Source organism: Chlorocebus sabaeus, chromosome 16, assembly GCF_047675955.1.
Source record: "Chlorocebus sabaeus isolate Y175 chromosome 16, mChlSab1.0.hap1, whole genome shotgun sequence".
In the NCBI taxonomy this organism is placed as follows: domain Eukaryota; kingdom Metazoa; phylum Chordata; class Mammalia; order Primates; family Cercopithecidae; genus Chlorocebus; species Chlorocebus sabaeus.
In genome coordinates, this window is record NC_132919.1 from 70,581,739 (window position 1) to 70,600,135 (window position 18,397).

Genomic DNA, 18,397 nt, shown 5'->3' on the forward strand with positions numbered 1-18,397 from the left:
TGGTCTTAGGGCACATGGTCTTGGTCAATAAATTCCACAAAAATGAATTTTCATAGAGAAATATGGGGACTTAGAAGAAACCAACTAACAGACTAGTTTGGTTCTTAGGTAAACCCAGAATATGGCCTATAAACTCCATCCTAGGGGAAAATGGTGAAAATAAATTTTACATCAATTGAAGCTAGTAAAAGCAGGAGAAACAGTTAGAAAGTTCTGTACTAAATACATATTCTAGGAGTTAAAGGTCCAATGAATAATGCAGTGGTATTGAATCATGAATCTTTAACTTCAATAGGTTCTACTACATGAACAAACAATAATTTAAACTGTGTAGGGGCATTATTCCTCCGCATCACTTACAGCACACAAGTCCTGATGGGTCAGAGAAAGTAGGTGAAAATTAAATGAACCTTCAGTTGGTCTCAGCATATGAAATGGGACTTTGAATGCCATAGGACTGAATGTGGCTTCCTGGTCATAGGGAATAAGTGTCTGAGAAAAAGACATCTATGCCCTGAGCTGTGGGACACTCCATCACTTGTAAATTGAAAACAAAGCAACAGAAACCACAGGAGACTGCAAAGGAATCACCAGAGAAGCAAGACAACAACTAGTAGAGTGCAAGGTCCAAAATCCCGACGAAGGAAAGAGTGGTCACTTGAAAAATTAAAGGACACTCATAGGTGGGAATTGAACAATGAGAACATTTGGACAGGGCGGCGAATATCACACACTGGGGCCTGTTGGAGGGTGGGAGGCTGGGGGAGGGCTAGCATTAGGAGAAATACCGAATGTTAATGACGAGTTGATAAGTGCAACAAACCAATATGGCACATGTACACCTATCTAAAAGCCTGAAGGTTGTGCACATGTACCCTGGAACATAAGGTATAATTAAAAAAAATTAAAGGACAGAATTCCACTTCCAGTTGTGACAAAGTAACTGATAGAAGGAATGACTCTAATAATTAGACAAAACTAAGAAAACAATTGTTTATGAGCATTGGGAGTTGACTTATGCAGACAGTATTTGAGGGACCAGGGTCTCAGAAAAAAATTAAATTCCTTCAGGTGAAAGACAAGATCACCTCCAGCCTCTATAGTTTTTCATATATAATTTCTGAATCTCTGGCATTCAATTTAAAAAATTACCAAAATTTTTAAATTTTTCTGCATGCCAAAAAAAAAATGACTAAATGAGTAAAATCAAGAAGAAAAGAAAATAGAAACAGAGCCAAGGATGATCTATATACAGGTACTAACACTGACTTTAGAATACTTACAATTAATATATTTGAAATAATAGATTAAAAATGTAAATTTTATTAAAGAAGTAGAATCTCTTTTTAAAAAACTCAGTGAAAATTCTAGAACCAAAAATCTCAAAAACTGAAATTAAGAATTCAATAAATAAGTTTAACAGAAGATTAGACAGAAGAGGGGAATAGCAAAATGGAAGTAGAAAATATTCACAGTGGAATGCAGAGGGAATAAAAGTTTTAAAATAGAGATAATAGCATAAGACACACTGGGAGCATAGTGAAAAGTCTAAGATACATATAAATTGGAGTCCCAGAAAGAGAGAAGAGAGAATGGAGAAGTAATAAACAAAGAGATACTGGAGGGCAATTTGAAACAATTGATGACCTCAAGTCACAGATTCTAGAACGTCTCTGAACCCAAGCAGAGTGAATAAAAACAAAAACCACATGTAGGCACATCAAGGAAAGTTGTTGAAAACCAAAGATAAGGACTTCATGTCTAAAACACCAAAAGCAATGGCAACAAAAGCCAAAACTGACAAATGGGATCTAATTAAACTAAAGAGCTTCTGCACAGCAAAAGAAACTACCATCAGAGTGAACAGGCAACCTACAGAATGGAAGAAAATTTTTGCAATCTACTCATCTGACAAAGGGCTAATATCCAGAACCTACAAAGAACTCAAACAAATTTACAAGAAAAAAACAAACAACCCTATCAAAAAGTGGGCAAAGGATATGAACAGACACTTCTCAAAAGAAGACATTTATGCAGCCAACAGACACATGAAAAAATGCTCATCATCACTCATCATCAGAGAAATGCACATCAAAACCACAATGAGATACCATCTCACACCAGTTAGAATGGCAATCATTAAAAAGTCAGGACACAACAGGTGCTGAAGAGGATGTGGAGAAATAGGAACACTTTTACACTGTTGGTGGGACTGTAAACTAGTTCAACCATTGTGGAAGACAGTGTAGTGATTCCTCAAGGATCTAAAACTAGAAATACCATTTGATCCAGCCATTCCATTACTGGGTATACACCCAAAGGATTATAAATCATGCTGCTATAAAGACACATGCACACGTACATTTCTTGCGGCACTATTCACAATAGCAAAGACTTGGAACCAACCCAAGTGTCCAGCAATGACAGACTGGATTAAGAAAATGACAGACTGGAATAAGAAAATGTGGCACATATACACCACATGTACACCTAGATGATGGGTTGATGAGTGCAGCTACACTCTAGGTTTGTTTTTTTTTTTTTTTTTTTTTTGAGACAGAGTCTCGCTCCATCACCAGGCTGGAGTGCAGTGGCCTGATCTCAGCTCACTGCAACCTCCACTTCCTGGGTTCAAGCAATTCTCCTGCTTCAGCCTCCCAAGTGGCTGGGACTACAGGCACACACCACCACGCCCAGATAATTTTTGTATTTTTAGTAGTGACAGGGTTTCACCATGTTTGCCAGGATGGTTTCGATCTTCTGATCTTGTGATCTGCCCGTCTCGGCCTCCCAAAGTGCTGGGATTACAGGCGTGAGCCACCGTGCCCAGCCCATCATCTAGGTTTTAAGCCCCACATGCATTAGGTATTTGTCCTAACGCTCTCCCTCCCCTTGCCCCTCACCCGCCAATTTCCATTTTTTGTTTACCTTCTAAACCCGTTTATATATAGTCACCTTCAGAATCTTCAGTCATCTCAATTCCTGAGGTTATAGTCCCTTTTCCTGTGTCTACTATACTACTCATGATACATTATTTTCTTACATATTTTGTAAAATTTGCTTGTGCATTTATCTTATGCAGAAATTGACCCCTGTGGGGCATCCCATGCAATCTGTGTGTGGTTTCTTAGAGGTTTATTTTTCCTTACACTTAATGCTTTTTTGTATATTTTTTCTTTTGGGGGGTTCTTTCTGTGTGCTCTTCCTTTTGCTCTTGTTTCTGATTATTTCAAGGACATGCACTATTTGGTATCAGTAGTTTTTCACCTTGAGATTCCTCCACTATGCATATAGTGTGAATTAGGAAGCTTGGTGATATTGCATAGTTTAGTTGTTCATGACTCTATTACCACATAAAATTCCTGTGGGCAGACTAAGATTATCTTGTCTCCATCTTATGCACAAGAATGATTTCAGAATGTAAACTTTAAGTTTACATTCTTCTCTTTTGACATCAAAAGAGGTCTTGGCATCCTGAGAACAATCTGCCCAAATAGCATTCTTAAGAATGTAAATTTTATATAAGGGTCTTACTTCCTAGATCCTGCCTTGTGATAATTTCAGGTCCCATTTCTTGTACCTTCCTGAGTTTTAACCAACAGCCTCCAATTCTGAGGGCATCTAACCGGATGCCAAACCTTCCCACAGGCCACAGGACATCAGCTAGTGTTTGCCATTTGAGCTCCCTCTCAGTTCCTGACAAATGACAATTTTTCTCTACTTTTTTAAAGTTCAACTACATGATTGATTTTTTTTTAAATTTTTGAAGCATTTATATTTACTTGTACCAGGAAGTGGGTCTGTCAGTATCAACTCAGTCAGCTACATTGCCAGAAATTCTTTATTTTCAGAGACCCAAGGAGATGAAAGATTTACTGTGTTAGAAATATTTTTAAACAGTTTTTTATAGTAGACGCTCCTATGAAGTAAATTTTACTGTATACTTCAGCGTTTCCTCCAAAAGACCCAAACTCCTCACTCTTATTATACTAACAATTGTTAAATTAAGTTTAGCCTAAAGCTGACTCTTTACATGTTTTAGGTTTGGCATAAAGGTTTCTCCATGCATAGTAAATTGTAACCTAACCAGATATGTAAACAAACTGTGACATACCTTTCCAACAAGTATCCAAGTCCACAGCAGCCCAGTTCTGGTCAATCACAGGGGCCAACTGTTTAAACCATGTTCAACTAAGGCAAACACTGAGCTCTAACCAACCCAGCTATTTCTGTCCCTCACTTTGGTTTTATGTACATCACTTTCCTTTTCCTTTTTTTTCTTTTCTTTTTTTTTTTTAGATTAGGGCTACTTTTAATAATTGAGGTGTGTGATCACAAGCCAGTTCTTCACCTTAATATTCAGATATTTAATAGAACATCATATGGTCTCAGTTGCAACTACTCAAATCACTTTCCTTTTTCTATCCATAAATGTTGTTTAACCAAATGGCAGCCAAGGAGTTGCTCTGAACCTGTGCTGGTCTGGGAGCTGCCCAATTCATGAATTGTTCTTTGATGAATGAAAATCTGTTAAATTTAATTTGTCTAAATTTTTCTTTTAACATCCCAAAGAAAACATACTTTTCCAATCCTAATTCATTTTATTTTTAAACTTTTTTTCATTTTTGAAAATATTTCAAACTCACAGAATAGTTATAAGAGTAAAGAATTCCTTATGCCATATAGTCTTCACCTAGATTCAACATTTGACCACAATGGATTTTTCTCTCGAGAGAGAGAGAGATTACATGGATAGAGACAGACTTATGTCCTAAGACAAAGGACATTTTCATGTATAACCACAGTAAAGATATCAATTAAACTAGATGTTGATGCACTATTATTACCTAATATACATGCTATATCCAAATGTTGCCATTTTTCCAATAATATCCTATCGAGCAATTTTTATCCATGTTTGTACATTGCATTTAGCTATCACATCTCCTTAGTTTATTTAGACCTGAAATACTTGCTCAGACTGTCTTTATATTAGATGGTGCTAATATTTTTGAAGACAGCAGGTCATTCATTATGTGGAGTATTTCTTAGTCTGAGTTTATCTGATGTTTCCTCATGCTTATATTCAGGTTTTGCATTTTAACAGAAATATTGCATAAGTAATGTGTCCTTTCAGTGTGTGACTTCAGGAGACACATGCTAGTTTGTCCATTATCAATGCTGTTAACTTTGATCCTGTGATTAAGGGTATGTTCTCAAGTTTCTCCATAGTAAAGTTAACATTTTCCCTTTGAAATTAATAAATAGATATTGGGAAAATATTTTGAAGTGTGCAAATATCCTGCTCCCCATCAAACTTCCACCCAATAGTTATAGTATTCATTGATGATATCTACTTGATCGAGTTTTATTATAATGGTTGTAAATGGTGATTTGAAACTCCTTTGTTCCTTCTGCATTTACTCATTGACATTCTACTGTCATGGATAACTTTCTCATCTTCCTTTTTTTTAACTTCTCCATTTAATTCATATCAATATGGACTCATCAGTCCTTAGTTTTATTTGATGGGTTGTAATCTATTACTGCCAATATTCATTTTGGTGCCCAAGCTGTCCCATATTAGGCCAGTGAGAGTTTATTCAGAGTAGCTCCAAATGCCTATTCATATTTTAAAACAATAAGTCATTGGTAACAGTTTCAAATTGAATGAAGGAAATGATACCTGGTGCATACTTTGAAGAAGTCTAGAGAGTCCACTATCTAATGACACTATTTATGACTCACAAGTAGAATATGTCTTCCTCATTGCACACAGGTAACTAACTCAGAAAGATGAGCTTGTTTCTTTTTATTTCCCTACTCTAATTCTGCTTCTCTTTGACATCAAAAGAGATCTTGGCATCATGAGAACAATTTGCCCAAACAGGATCATGGCATGATACACAGATCACAGGTACATACCAGTGACTGAATCCATGTGACAGGCCATCTTGAGAAGACACAGTAGACAAACAAAGATATAGATGAGATAATTCTGTGAGAAAGTCCAGATTGGAAAACCTTAACACACTAGGAAAGGGAAATCATATTTTCCTTCATCTTAAGATATTAAACCAGAAAAACTTAATGATCTAATTTCATGAATAATGTTTCCATAGGTGAGTTTTAAGCTTTCCCTCTACTCTCTAAAGATCTGAGAATTTGAGTCTCTGGAAAAACAGTGACAGCAGACAGATCAACAGGAGAAAAGGCATACAAATTTATTACATGCATATGCAGAGCCTCACAAACTATAAGACTTGAAGAAAGGGCAATGATTGAAGTTTGTATAGCATCAGAATATGGTCTTGGGGTTTCTTAGGGGAGGTGTCCACAAGCTATGGGAAGGTAAGGGGAAGAAATACATGGTGAACAAAGGCTGTCTTGCTATGTAGGTAAAGTCCTTCAGGCAAAGCCTCTCTAGGGTGATGTCAACTTTTAGCCTCTTTTCCTGTTATATATCTTTCCTGGATGTCTTCAGGCAGATATGGGAACCTCAGAGAAAACCTCTGTTTATAGCTACTGTTCTGCACAAGTCCCCAGTCAACATACCAAAGAATCATATTTTGGAGTTTGGTTTTCTGAGCCCCAACATCTCCATAAGAAAATAAAGTAGGAAATGATTCAGGATATGGTCACAGCAACTTCAGCAGAGTACAAAAAAGGACAGGTAGCAAAGGGACTTTCAAATTTACTAAGCTCACTGTCTTGCTAATATGTATGTTTAGAATTGTTGTATCTTCTCATTCAATTGATCCCTTTATTATTATATAATGACCTCCTTTCTCTGTTTTTACTGTTGTTGATTTTAAGTTTGTTTTATCTGCTATAAGTATAGCTACTCCTGCTGGAAAAATAAGCTCATAATGGTCAAAATTGAGACATAGCAGTATAAAAGCCTTGAATTTTAAAGAAAAACATAATAATTATTGAAAGAAAAATAATCATTTGAACACCCAGGCAAATGTCCATGTCAACTAGAAGGAAATAAAACTAGCTTGTTTTCACACATTTTGATGAAAATATCGGAAGATAATAGAGTAACACTCAAGGAAAGAAAATGTGAGGCAAGGATTTTAAATTCAGCCAAACTGAACTTCAGGTATAAAGACCGCAAACAAACTATTATAAGCATAAAAAAACCCAGTGAACATTCTCCCCCATGGGTGTATCCCAAAGAATTTATTAACAAGCGAACTTCATAAAATCAAATGACTAAAGATACTGGAAGGACATCTACATGAGATCTGGATCTATATATATCCTTTGGAACTAAGAACAAGAATGAACGATAAGCCTAAGAGAAGAAGTGTGATATATAACAGCTATGTACTGACAATGTCGATACAGCACAACTGCCAAAACAGGAAGGAAAAGGAGAGCAAATACATAAAGTAGAAGTTTGCTGATTGCCTTATAGGTATTAACCAGGAATTCAAATCTCATGCTCAGGGATTGAGGAATAAAGAAGTAACTAGATAATTTCAATATTTCTGTAAGCACAGAATCCACTGACAGTAGCTAAAAAATAGAGCTCTTGGGGTATATAAAGGTTAACCATTAGTACAAAATACAAACATTCTTAAATACCAAAAGGCATGCTGAGAAAGAGAGAATTTAAAAGGTGAAAGATTAGAAGTTTAAAAGTGAAAGACAGAGAGATAGAAAGATAAAGAGACAGAGAGGAGAGAGACAAATATTTAACAAATATATAAAGATAATTTATTATATATCACTATTATATATAGGTATAATAAAAATAACATAATTAAAGTTAAGCATATTGATTATATCCATACATATAATAGGCTCAACTCACTTTAAAAAAGATTTTCAGATTAGCTTATGGAAAGGAAAACTCAACATTATGCCGTCTATAAAGAGACGCAAGTGAATCAACAAGCATCAGAAGGTTAAAAGTGAAAAGGTAAAGACAGGGATGCATATAATGAAAATGCAAATGGAAGAACGCAGAGGCCACAATTCTTACATCCCACAAGTTAGACTTACACAAAAAGCATTGCAGAAGGCAAAGCAGGAAAAGGTATTATGCTAAAGGCTACAATCAACATACAAATACAGAGATAAAACTTCACATACAGAAGCTACAGGTAATATAAGAATAAAAATGAGACAAGCCAATAATCGAATATTCTAATCTACTATGGAATTAATGAGAGAACCTGTGGAGAAAAATTAATGAGAATAGAGAATAAGTAAATGAAATAATAAGGTAGATCTTATAGGGATTTATTGACTATCCCTTGCTTTCAAGTCAAGAATATTATTTTAATAGCAAAAGCCTGGAAACAACCCAGATGCCCATCAGGAGGAGACTGGCTAAGTAACCTATATTATATCCACAAAACAGGATACTTTTTCATTGAAAATGGAGTGAGGAATATCTGAACATACTCCTGTGCAATAAATAATATATCACCACAAGTGATGAAAAGTGAATTGAAACAAAGCATTTAGAGTATGTGACCACTTATGTAATAAAGAAAGAAGATATAAATATGTAAACACAGACACACTTATATTTAAAATAAAGATGTCAACAAAAACCTTAAATTTAAAAAATGATGATTTATGGGGAAAGGAGAGAATATAAGGAGGGAACAGAAATAGAAGAAAAACCTCCTTCAAAATGCCTAATTTTGTAGAATTTATTTTGGAACCACATTTTGTGTAGGCCAGGCCTGCATCACGCCTGTAATCCCAGCACTTTGGGAGGCCAAGGTGGGTGGATCATGAGGTCAAAAGATCGACACCATCCTGGCCAACATGGTGAAACCTCGTCTCTACTAAAAATACAAAAATTAGCTGGGCGTGGTGGCATGCACCTGTAATCCTAGCTACTTGGGAGGCAGAGGCAGAAGAATCGCTTGAACCCAGGAGGTGGAATTTGCCATGAGCTGAGATTGTGCCACTGCACTCTGGCCTGGCAACAGAGCGAGACTCTGTCAAAAAAAAAAAAAAGATTTTGTGTAATTACAAAACAAAATTAAATTTAAAAATATTGTCTAAATTAAAAAAATTGATGATGTACTCATTTTCAAGCATGATGATAAAACCATACGAATAAAGTATTCATCTTGGGTGTTTACCATCCAGCTGGACACACATAGATAAACACCTTCAGGTTACAGTCGGATGTGCTGAGTTAGAGTGCTCTGCAGCATAATGTCAGCCACAAAGGAGGAGATGAGACTTCAATAAAATAATAGGCTAAGGAAAACATCAGAAAGGAGAGGGAATCTGGGCTGGAACTTAAAGGAAGAATAAGAATGTATTGCATTTATATGGAAAAAGGAACATTCTAAGGAGATGTAACAGCACAACCGAAGGTGCGGAATTACTATTGCTTATAGTAAGTCTCTTACAGGACACAGTCACTTTAATTCACTTCTGTATAAACTCACAGAGAGTACTGAGAACCTCATGTGTTCTTTGAGACTAAAGATCAAGACTATAATTACCAAGCATTCAACAGAAGATCTGGCACGTGGCAAGCACTGTCATATAGTAGCTGTGTATGTTATCTCATTTTTCACTGAAAGTACCTGAAACTTGGCTGACCACGGTGGCTCACACCTGTAGTCCCAGCACTTTGGGAGGCTGAGGCAAGTGGATCACTCGACGCCAGGAGTTTGAGACCAGCCAGTCCAACTTGACAAAACCTCATCGCTACTAAAAATACATAGTTAGCCAGGTGTGGTGGCACATGCCTGTAATCCCAGCTACTTGGGAGACTGAGGCATGAGAATCGCTTGAGCCAGGAGGTGAAGGTTGCAGTGAGCCAAGATCATGCCATGGCACTCCAGTCAGGGCAACAGAGTGAGACTGTGTCAACAAAAGGAAGAAAAGAAAGGAAGGAAGGAAGGAAGGAAGGAAGGAAGGAAGGAAGGAAGGAAGGAAGGAAGGAAGGAAGGAAGGAAGGAAGGAAGGAAGGGCAAGAAAAGGAAGGAAGGAGAGGAAACTGAAATACATAATACTTGTTTTGAACCCTAATCTTATGATAATTCAAATTTTTGCCAAAACGTTTCCTTTTATTGTATTATATTTCAGTGCCTATGAACACTTAAGAGTAAGGCTTATCTTTTTTCTGAATAGTGTTGCAACAGGATTTTTAAAATTTTTGTTATTTTATTTTTCCATAAGTTATTCAGGTACAGGTGGTATCTGGTCACATGAGTAAGTTCTTTAGTGGTGATGTATGAGATTTTGGTGCACCCATCACCCAAGCAGTATACACTGCACAATACTTGTAGTCTTTTATCCCTCAACCCCTGCCCATTCTTCCCCCAAAATCCATTGTATCATTCTCATGCCTTTGCCTCCTCATAGTTTGGCTCCCACATGTCAGTGACAACACACAATGTTTGGTTTTCCATTCCTGAGTTACTTCACTTAGAATAATAGTCTCCAATTTCATTCAGGCCACTGCAAATGCTGCTCATTCATTCCTTTTTATGGCTGAGTAGTATTCCACCATATATATATATATATGATGTATGTATGTATATACACACCACAGTTTCTTTATGCACTTGTTAACTGATGGGCATTTGGGTTGGTTCCATGATTTTGAAATTGTGAATTGTGCTGCAATAAACATGAGTGTGCAAGTATCTTTTTTGAATCATGACTTTTTTTCCTCTGGATATATACCCAGTAGTGGGATTGCTGGATCAAATGGTAGTTCTGCCATCTGTTCTACTTTCAGTTCTTTAAGGAATCTCCACACTGGTTTCTATAGAGGTAGTACTATTTTACATTCCCATTAGCAGTGGAAAGTGTTCCCTGATCACCACATCCATGCCAATATCTACTGGTTTGTTTTTGTTTTTGTTTTTTTCTTTTCTTTTCTTTTTTTTAATTTTGGCCTTTCTTGCAGGAGTAAGGTGGTATCACATTGTGGTTTTGATTTGCATTTCCCTGATCATTAGTGATTCTGAGCATTTTTTCATATATTTGTTGACCATTTGTCTATCTGCTTTTGAGAATTGCCTATTCATGTCCTTATCCCACTTTTTGATGGGATTTTTTTTTTTTTTTCTTACTGATTTGAGTTCATTGTGGATTCTGGATGTTAGTCCTTTGTCAGATGTATAGATTGTGAAGATTTTCTCCCATTCTGTGGGTTGTCTGTTTACTCCACTGACTGTTTCTTTTGCCATGCAAAAGCTCTTTAGTTTAATTAGGTCCTAGTCACTTGTCTTTGTTTCATTTGCTTTTGGGTTCTTGGTCATGAAATCCTTACCTAAGTCAATAACTAGAAGGAATTTTCCAATGTTATCTTCCACAGTTTTTAGAGCTTCAGGTCTCAGGTTTAAGTCTTTAATCCATCTTGAGTTGATTTTTGTATAAAATGAGAGATGAGGATCCAGTTTCATTCTCCTACATGTGGCTGGCCAATTATCCCAGCACCATTTGTTGAAAACGCTGTCCTTTTCCCATTTTATGTTTTTGTTTGCTTTGTCGAAGATCAGTTGGCTATAAGTATTTGAGTTTGTTTCTGAGTTCTCTATTATGTTCCATTGATCCCTGTGCCTATTTTTATACCAGTACCACACTGTTTTGGTGACTATGGCCTTACAGTATAGTTTGAAATCAGATAGTGTGATGCCTCCAGATTTGTTACTTTTGCTTAGTCTGGTTTTGGTTATGCGGGCTCCTTTTTGGTTCCATATGAATTTTAGAATTGTTTTTCCAACTCTGTGAAGAATGATGGTGGTATTTTGATGCAGATGGCATTGAATTTGTAGACTGCTTTTGGCAGTATGATCATTTTCACAATATACATTCTACTCATCCATGAGCATTGGATGTGTTCCCATTTGTTTCTGTCGCCTATGATTTCTTTCAGCAGTGTTTGGTAGTTTTCCTTGTAAAGGTCTTTTGACTCCTTTGTTAGGTATATTCCTAAGTATTTTCTTTGTAGCTATTGTAAAAGGGGTTGAGTTCTTGATTTGATTCTCCACTTGGTCTCTGTTGGTGTATAGAAGAGCTGCTGATTTGTGTACATTAATCTTGTATCTGGAAATTTTGCTGAATTCTGTCATCAGTTCTAGGAGCTTTCTGGAGGAATCCTTAGAGTTTTCAAGGTAAACAACCATATCGTCAGCAAACAGGGACAGTTTGACTTCCTCTTTACTGATTTGGATGCCCTTTATTTCTTTCTCTTGTCTGGTTGCTCTGGCTAGGACTTCCAGACTATGTTGAAGAAGAGTGGTGAGAGTGGGCATCCTTGTCTTGCTCCCGTTCTCAGAGGGAATGCTTTCAACATTTCCCCATCAGTATTATGTTGGCTGTGGGTTTGTCATAGATGACTTTTACATTAAGGTATGTCCCTTGTATGCCAATTTTGCTGAGGGTTCAATAATAAAGGGATGCTGGATTTTGTCAAATGCTTTTTCTGAATCTGTTGAGATGATCATGTGATTGTTGTTTTTAATTTTGTTTATATGTTGTATCACATTTATTGACTTGCATATGTTAAACCATCCCTGCATCCCTCGTATGAAACCTACTTGATTATGGTGGATTATCTTTTTGATATGCTGTTGGATTCAGTTAGCTAGTATTTTGTTAAGGATTTTAGCATCTATGTTCATCAAAGATATTGGTCTGTAGTTTTCTTTTTTGGTTGTTTCATTTTCTGGTTTTGGTATTAAGGGTGATGCTGGCTTCATAGAATGACTTAGGGAGGGTTCCTTCTTTCTCTATCTTGTGGAATAGCCTCAAAAGGATTGGTATCAATTCCTCTTTGAATGTCTAGTAGAATTCTGCTGTAAATCTGTCTGGTCCTGGACTTTCTTTTGTTGGTAATTTTTAAATTACCAGTCTCACTGGTTGTTATTAGTCTGTTCAGGGTAGCTAATTCTTCCCAATTTAAGTTAGGAGGGTTGTATTTTCCCAGGAATTCATCCATCTCTTCTAGGTTTTCTAGTTTGTGTGTGCAAAGGTGTTCATAGCAGCCTTGAATGATCTTTTGTATTTCAGTGGTGTCAGTTGTAATAGCTCCTGTTTCAATTCTTAGTGAGTTTATTTAGATTTTTTATCCTCTTTTCTTGGTTAATCTTGGTAATGGACCATCATTCAAAACTGACCGAAGTTTTTTTTTTTTTTTTAAATTTCTGTCAATATGAACCTGTGGGTTCCAGTTTGTATCCCCATTGGTGCTCAAATAACAAACTGCAAGTTGGTCTCTGGCTACTTTTGACATGAATCTAGTAGATTTGTTTGTTTTGTATATAATAAGATATTCCAGGTTCATTTGTATATTTCCTTACCCACACTTATATTCAGCATTTCTCCAAGGAACCCCTGTTCTTTGTAGTGAATATGGCATTTGGGACCAAAGATTGAAATGTAAAAATGATGAGTATTACTAAATTGATTATTTTCCCTCAACTTTTTCAGTGTCCCTAACCAGAAAATATTACTTAAAAAATAAAGTATATCAGCGTTTCTACTGATAATTACAGGATTTTACTTAACCTCATATCTTTTTCCCAAATCTCTTTTCTTCCTTGCCAAAAATAATAGTTCCTTGGTATAATTACTCATTTTCTTTATTCCATAATGCTTGCACAACAATCTTGGAATAATATTGCCAATACTAATAACAACAGTATAGTTATTGCAAACAAACTTAACAGGTTTTTGAAGAAAACATTTTGGCCTTGGGATAGTTAATTTCTCTGAAGTTATGCCTGGACATACAGTTAGATTCCATTGTTGCTGTGGTGGTTTTAGTGATTTTGAGAGATTTTTAAAATTTAATATCTTTATAAATATGTGAAATATTTACATGAGTGCAAAGTCAAAGCTACAGAAAAAGATACATTCAAAAATAATCTAGTGTCTGTTTCTATCTTCTCTGTTCTATTCCCTCCATCCTCTATGGGTCAACTTTTAAAAAACAAATATAGGTCGGGTGCGGTGGCTCATGCCTGTAATCCCAACACTTTGTGAGGCTGAGGCAGGTGGATCACGAAGTCAGGTGTTCAAGACCAGGCTGGCCAAGATGGTGAAACCCCGTCTCTATTAAAAATACAAAAATTAACCAAGCGTCGTGGAGGGCGCCTGTAATCCAGTTACACAGGAGGCTGAGGTGGAGAATTGCTTGAACACGGGAGGTGGAGGTTGCAGTGAGCCGAGATCGCACCACTGCACTCCAGCCTGGGTGACAAAGTGAGACTCCATCTCAAACAACAACAACAAAAACAACAAAACCAAATATGGTTGATTCTTCCATTATTTTTTTCTTTGTTTTTCAGCTACATTAAGTTACAATTGATATATACTTAAAATGCACAGTTTGATGTTTTGACAGAAGTCCCTCTTTCCTGTTTTCTCATCTCCTCTCTCTCTATTCTTCTGTCATTTTTTAAAGTGTAAGCAAATATGCTTTCAATATTTATATCCTGGATTTTTAAAACATATTGTTGTAGAACAATTGTACACATTTTTCTCCACTGCTTTATTGTCTTTTAACAATATCTACTGGCAATTAATTTATAGCAGCCTATAGAGACACTGCTTATTCCTTTTGACAGCTGCATAGTACTCCACCATGGGAAGGCATCACAGTTTATTCACCAGTACCCTATTGAAGGACACCCGGGTTGTATGCAGTATTGTTGTAGGTTTTAGTTTTTTCCCAAATAGAACTGTTATGAATCATCTTGTGCAACATCTTTCATATATTTACCTGAGTATCTTTGAGATATTTTATGGAATTGGGATAGCTGAGTCAAAGAATAAGTCTGCTATTGTCAAACCTTCACAAGAAAAATGTGAGCACGCCTATTTTCACATCATCTCACTTCCAGAGAATGCTGTCAGATTTTGCATTTTTGACAATCTAACAGGTGAGAAGTGTCATACCATATTATTTCTTTTCTCTTATAATGCATGAGATTGAGTATATTTATATGGTGGTGAAATATTTGCATTTTATTTTCCCATTAGGCTGTTGGTCTGTTTTCTATCTATTTGCAGAAGTCTTTTTTCCTTCTTCTTCTGTCACCCAGACAGGAGGGCAGTGGTGCAATTTTGGCTCACTGCAACCTCCACCTCCTGGGCCCAAGCAATCTTCCCACCTCAGCTTCCTGAGTAGCTGGGACCACAGATGCATGCCACCTTGCCAATTTTTTTCTTCTTTTTTTGTGTTTTTTTTGGTAGAGACAGGGTTTTACCAAGTTAACCAAGTTGGTCTCAAACTCTTAAACTCAAGTAATCCGCCCGCCTTGGCATCCCAGAGTGCTGGGATTACAGGTGTGAGCCACCGTGTCCAGTCTCAGAAGCCTTTATATATTATTAACCCTTTGTCTGTGATATATATTGTGAGTCTGTTTTTATTATTTAGTCATTTGGGTTTTTACCTTGTTTATGATGGTTTCTTATCATGCTTTTTTTTTTTTTTTAATTTTACTTTAAGTTCTGGAATACTTGTGCAGAATGTGCAGGTTTGTTACGTAGTTATACATGTGCCATGGTGGTTTGCTGCACCTATCAATCCGTCATCTAGTTTTTAAGCCCTGCATGCATTAGGTATTTGTCCTACTGCTCTCCCTACCTTTGTCCTCCACCCCCTGACAGGTTCCGGTGTGTGATGTTCCCTTCCCTGTGTCCATGTGCTCTCATTGTTCAACTCCCACTTAGGAGTGAGAACATACCGTGCATCTTTTTAATTATAAATAATTGTTTTTAAATACCAGCAGGGATTTAATTGCAAAATGTGCATGTGCAAAATGTTCCTTGAACACTCTAGGAGAGACGCACTTTCCCTGTTATAGACTGTATGACTTCAATCTATCTGGTCCTCAAGTACCTTGGAGGTAAAGAATTCAGAAAAATTGTGTCTACATCATAGAATCCTTGTGAAGTATAAACAAGATAACAATTATAGAGGACTCAGAAAATTCCTGACACATAATAAGCACTCAACAAATTAGAACTATTAGTATTGTTTCATCTTTCACTGGGAGTGCACAGATTAAATACGTAATTGTTATTTTGTTCACTAATCACACAATTCTCTAAATAGTTGCTAAACCCTTTCCTATACATGCTTCTTATTTGTCTTGTTTAAGCATCTGTAGGACAGAAATTAAAGCTTGATTTCTTTTCTCCATGTATCAGGCAAAATATCTCCAACATACATTGTGAGAGAAAACAGCTTTTGAGTACGAGAAAATATACTTTCAATAACACTTCAGTTAAACATATTCATTGGGTATCTTGACTTACCAACAAAATAGAACAGAAATGTTCCCTATGATCCACATCTTTGAAGAACATGCCAATAATAATTTATAAAGGGACCCATCATGCTGATGTGTTTTTACTTTTAAAAGCAATGAATCATTGCAGTATATCTATTTCAAGCTGAATAGATTCAATAACATGAAACAGACAGGAATCTCAGTGGGATCTTTTCCATCTCACTGACTAGTCACAAAATTCAAAGCAATCACAGTGTTCCTTATTATACAAAAGTTACCTCCCATCACCCCCCAAATCTTTCATCCCATTTTCCTACCCACATTCTATGTGATTTATTTTTAACCTCTTTGAGAGCGGAGGAGATTTAGTCATTATAAAATCTATTCTCAACTTATGATCCAGGAGTCAAATAAATAAAGAATTAACACTTATGGAGTCCAATCAAACAATGTCATGTAATGGGTCTACACATCAGAAGACACATCAGATGAAGGAAGGAGAATGAGAGCTGATTCACTTGGCTTAACCAAATTGGATAGCTCAGAATACAACAGGAAAAGGAAATGGTGCCTTTTCTATTTATAGAAATATTTACCAGATAAGCACAACTATCTAATTTACTGAAAAAGAGCTGATTCTCTATTAGTAATGTGCAAACCACAAGATTATTCACATGGTCATAGTAGCTCTTAGCAGGGTATAAAAGCAAAAGAGAGAGCAAGGAGAGATCAAACTCAGAATACTCACTCTCCTAGAAACCCACTGAGAACCTCCTCCCTCTGACACCATGGTCAACTCCTGTTGTGGCTCTGTGTGCTCTGACCAGGGTTGTGGACTGGAGACCTGCTGCCGCCCCAGCTGCTGCCAGACCACCTGCTGCAGGACCACCTGCTGCCGCCCCAGCTGCTGTGTGTCCAGCTGCTGCAGGCCCCAGTGCTGCCAATCTGTGTGCTGCCAGCCCACCTGCTGCCGCCCCAGCTGCTGTGTGTCCAGCTGCTGCAGGCCCCAGTGCTGCCAGACCACCTGCTGCAGGACCACTTGCTGCCGTCCCAGCTGCTGTGTGTCCAGCTGCTGCAGGCCCCAGTGCTGCCAGTCTGTGTGCTGCCAGCCCACCTGCTGCCGCCCCAGCTGCTGCATCTCCAGCTGCTGCCGTCCCTCTTGCTGTGAATCCAGCTGCTGCCGCCCCTGCTGCTGCCTGCGTCCAGTCTGTGGCCGAGTCTCCTGCCACACCACTTGCTATCGCCCAACCTGTGTCATCTCCACCTGCCCCCGCCCCTTGTGTTGTGCCTCCTCTTGCTGCTAAAGCTCTGCCATGAACACACCAGTTCCTTATTACCTCCTTTCCTACAGATGAGGGCTCTCTTTTGAAACATGTGTCCCATAAGCAAGCCTCATCCTTAGAAATTCTGTATTTTCATTCTACCTTTTGTCCAAACTCCCTGCCTTCCAAATGAATTCATTGACAATCTCCTAATAAATTGACAAATTGCCCTCCAACATCCCCCCACCTCTTTGACTTCAGGACATTTATTCATCGTGCCTAAGGAATTTGAAGACTGCCTCCATCATTTGTAGGGCCACAGACCTTAATGCCTCCGACCTTGAAGTCCAGTGAAGTCTCTCTCTTAAAGTCTTTCGCAAACCTTTTTGCACCTTGTTATTTCCATATACCAAAATAAACCTCTATTCTATTGGCATCGAAAACTGAATATGGCTGTTATTCTCTTTTTAAAAAGGGGTTTATATTTGGGTTCTGGGTGATTACATTTAATTACTCCTGTAGGGCAGACAGCACAGAATAGTCAAACTTCCAACAGAGGTCAGCTGACATCGATCACTGCCTAGTTTTTTTCTAGAAAAGTCTTTTCAGGTTTAGTCAAATCAGTTAGTCATTTTGTAGTCTTTAGACAAAAAGAGTGAAGCTGAAGTCATGAAATATCCATGAATGTAACAACAGGGGAAACGTTCTGGGAAGATTGAACACAATTCATTCTCTTTTAAAAAATAATTTCAACTTTTATTTTAGAATCAAAGAGTACATATTCATATTTGTTACATGTTGTGTGATGCTGAGGTTTGGGGTACAAATGATTCTGTCACCAGGTAGTGAGCAATGGGTCATTTTTAGCCCTTCCTCTCTCCCTCTCTCCCCCCT

At 37.3% G+C, this 18,397-nt stretch overlaps 1 long non-coding RNA gene across 3 annotated transcripts in view; it reads right to left on the reverse strand.

Annotated features, from left to right (window-relative positions):
- Positions 1-18,397, reverse strand: part of LOC103243476 (uncharacterized) — a 338,326-nt gene that overhangs the window by 33,957 nt on the left and 285,972 nt on the right. The gene's annotated exons all lie outside the window — the stretch shown is intronic.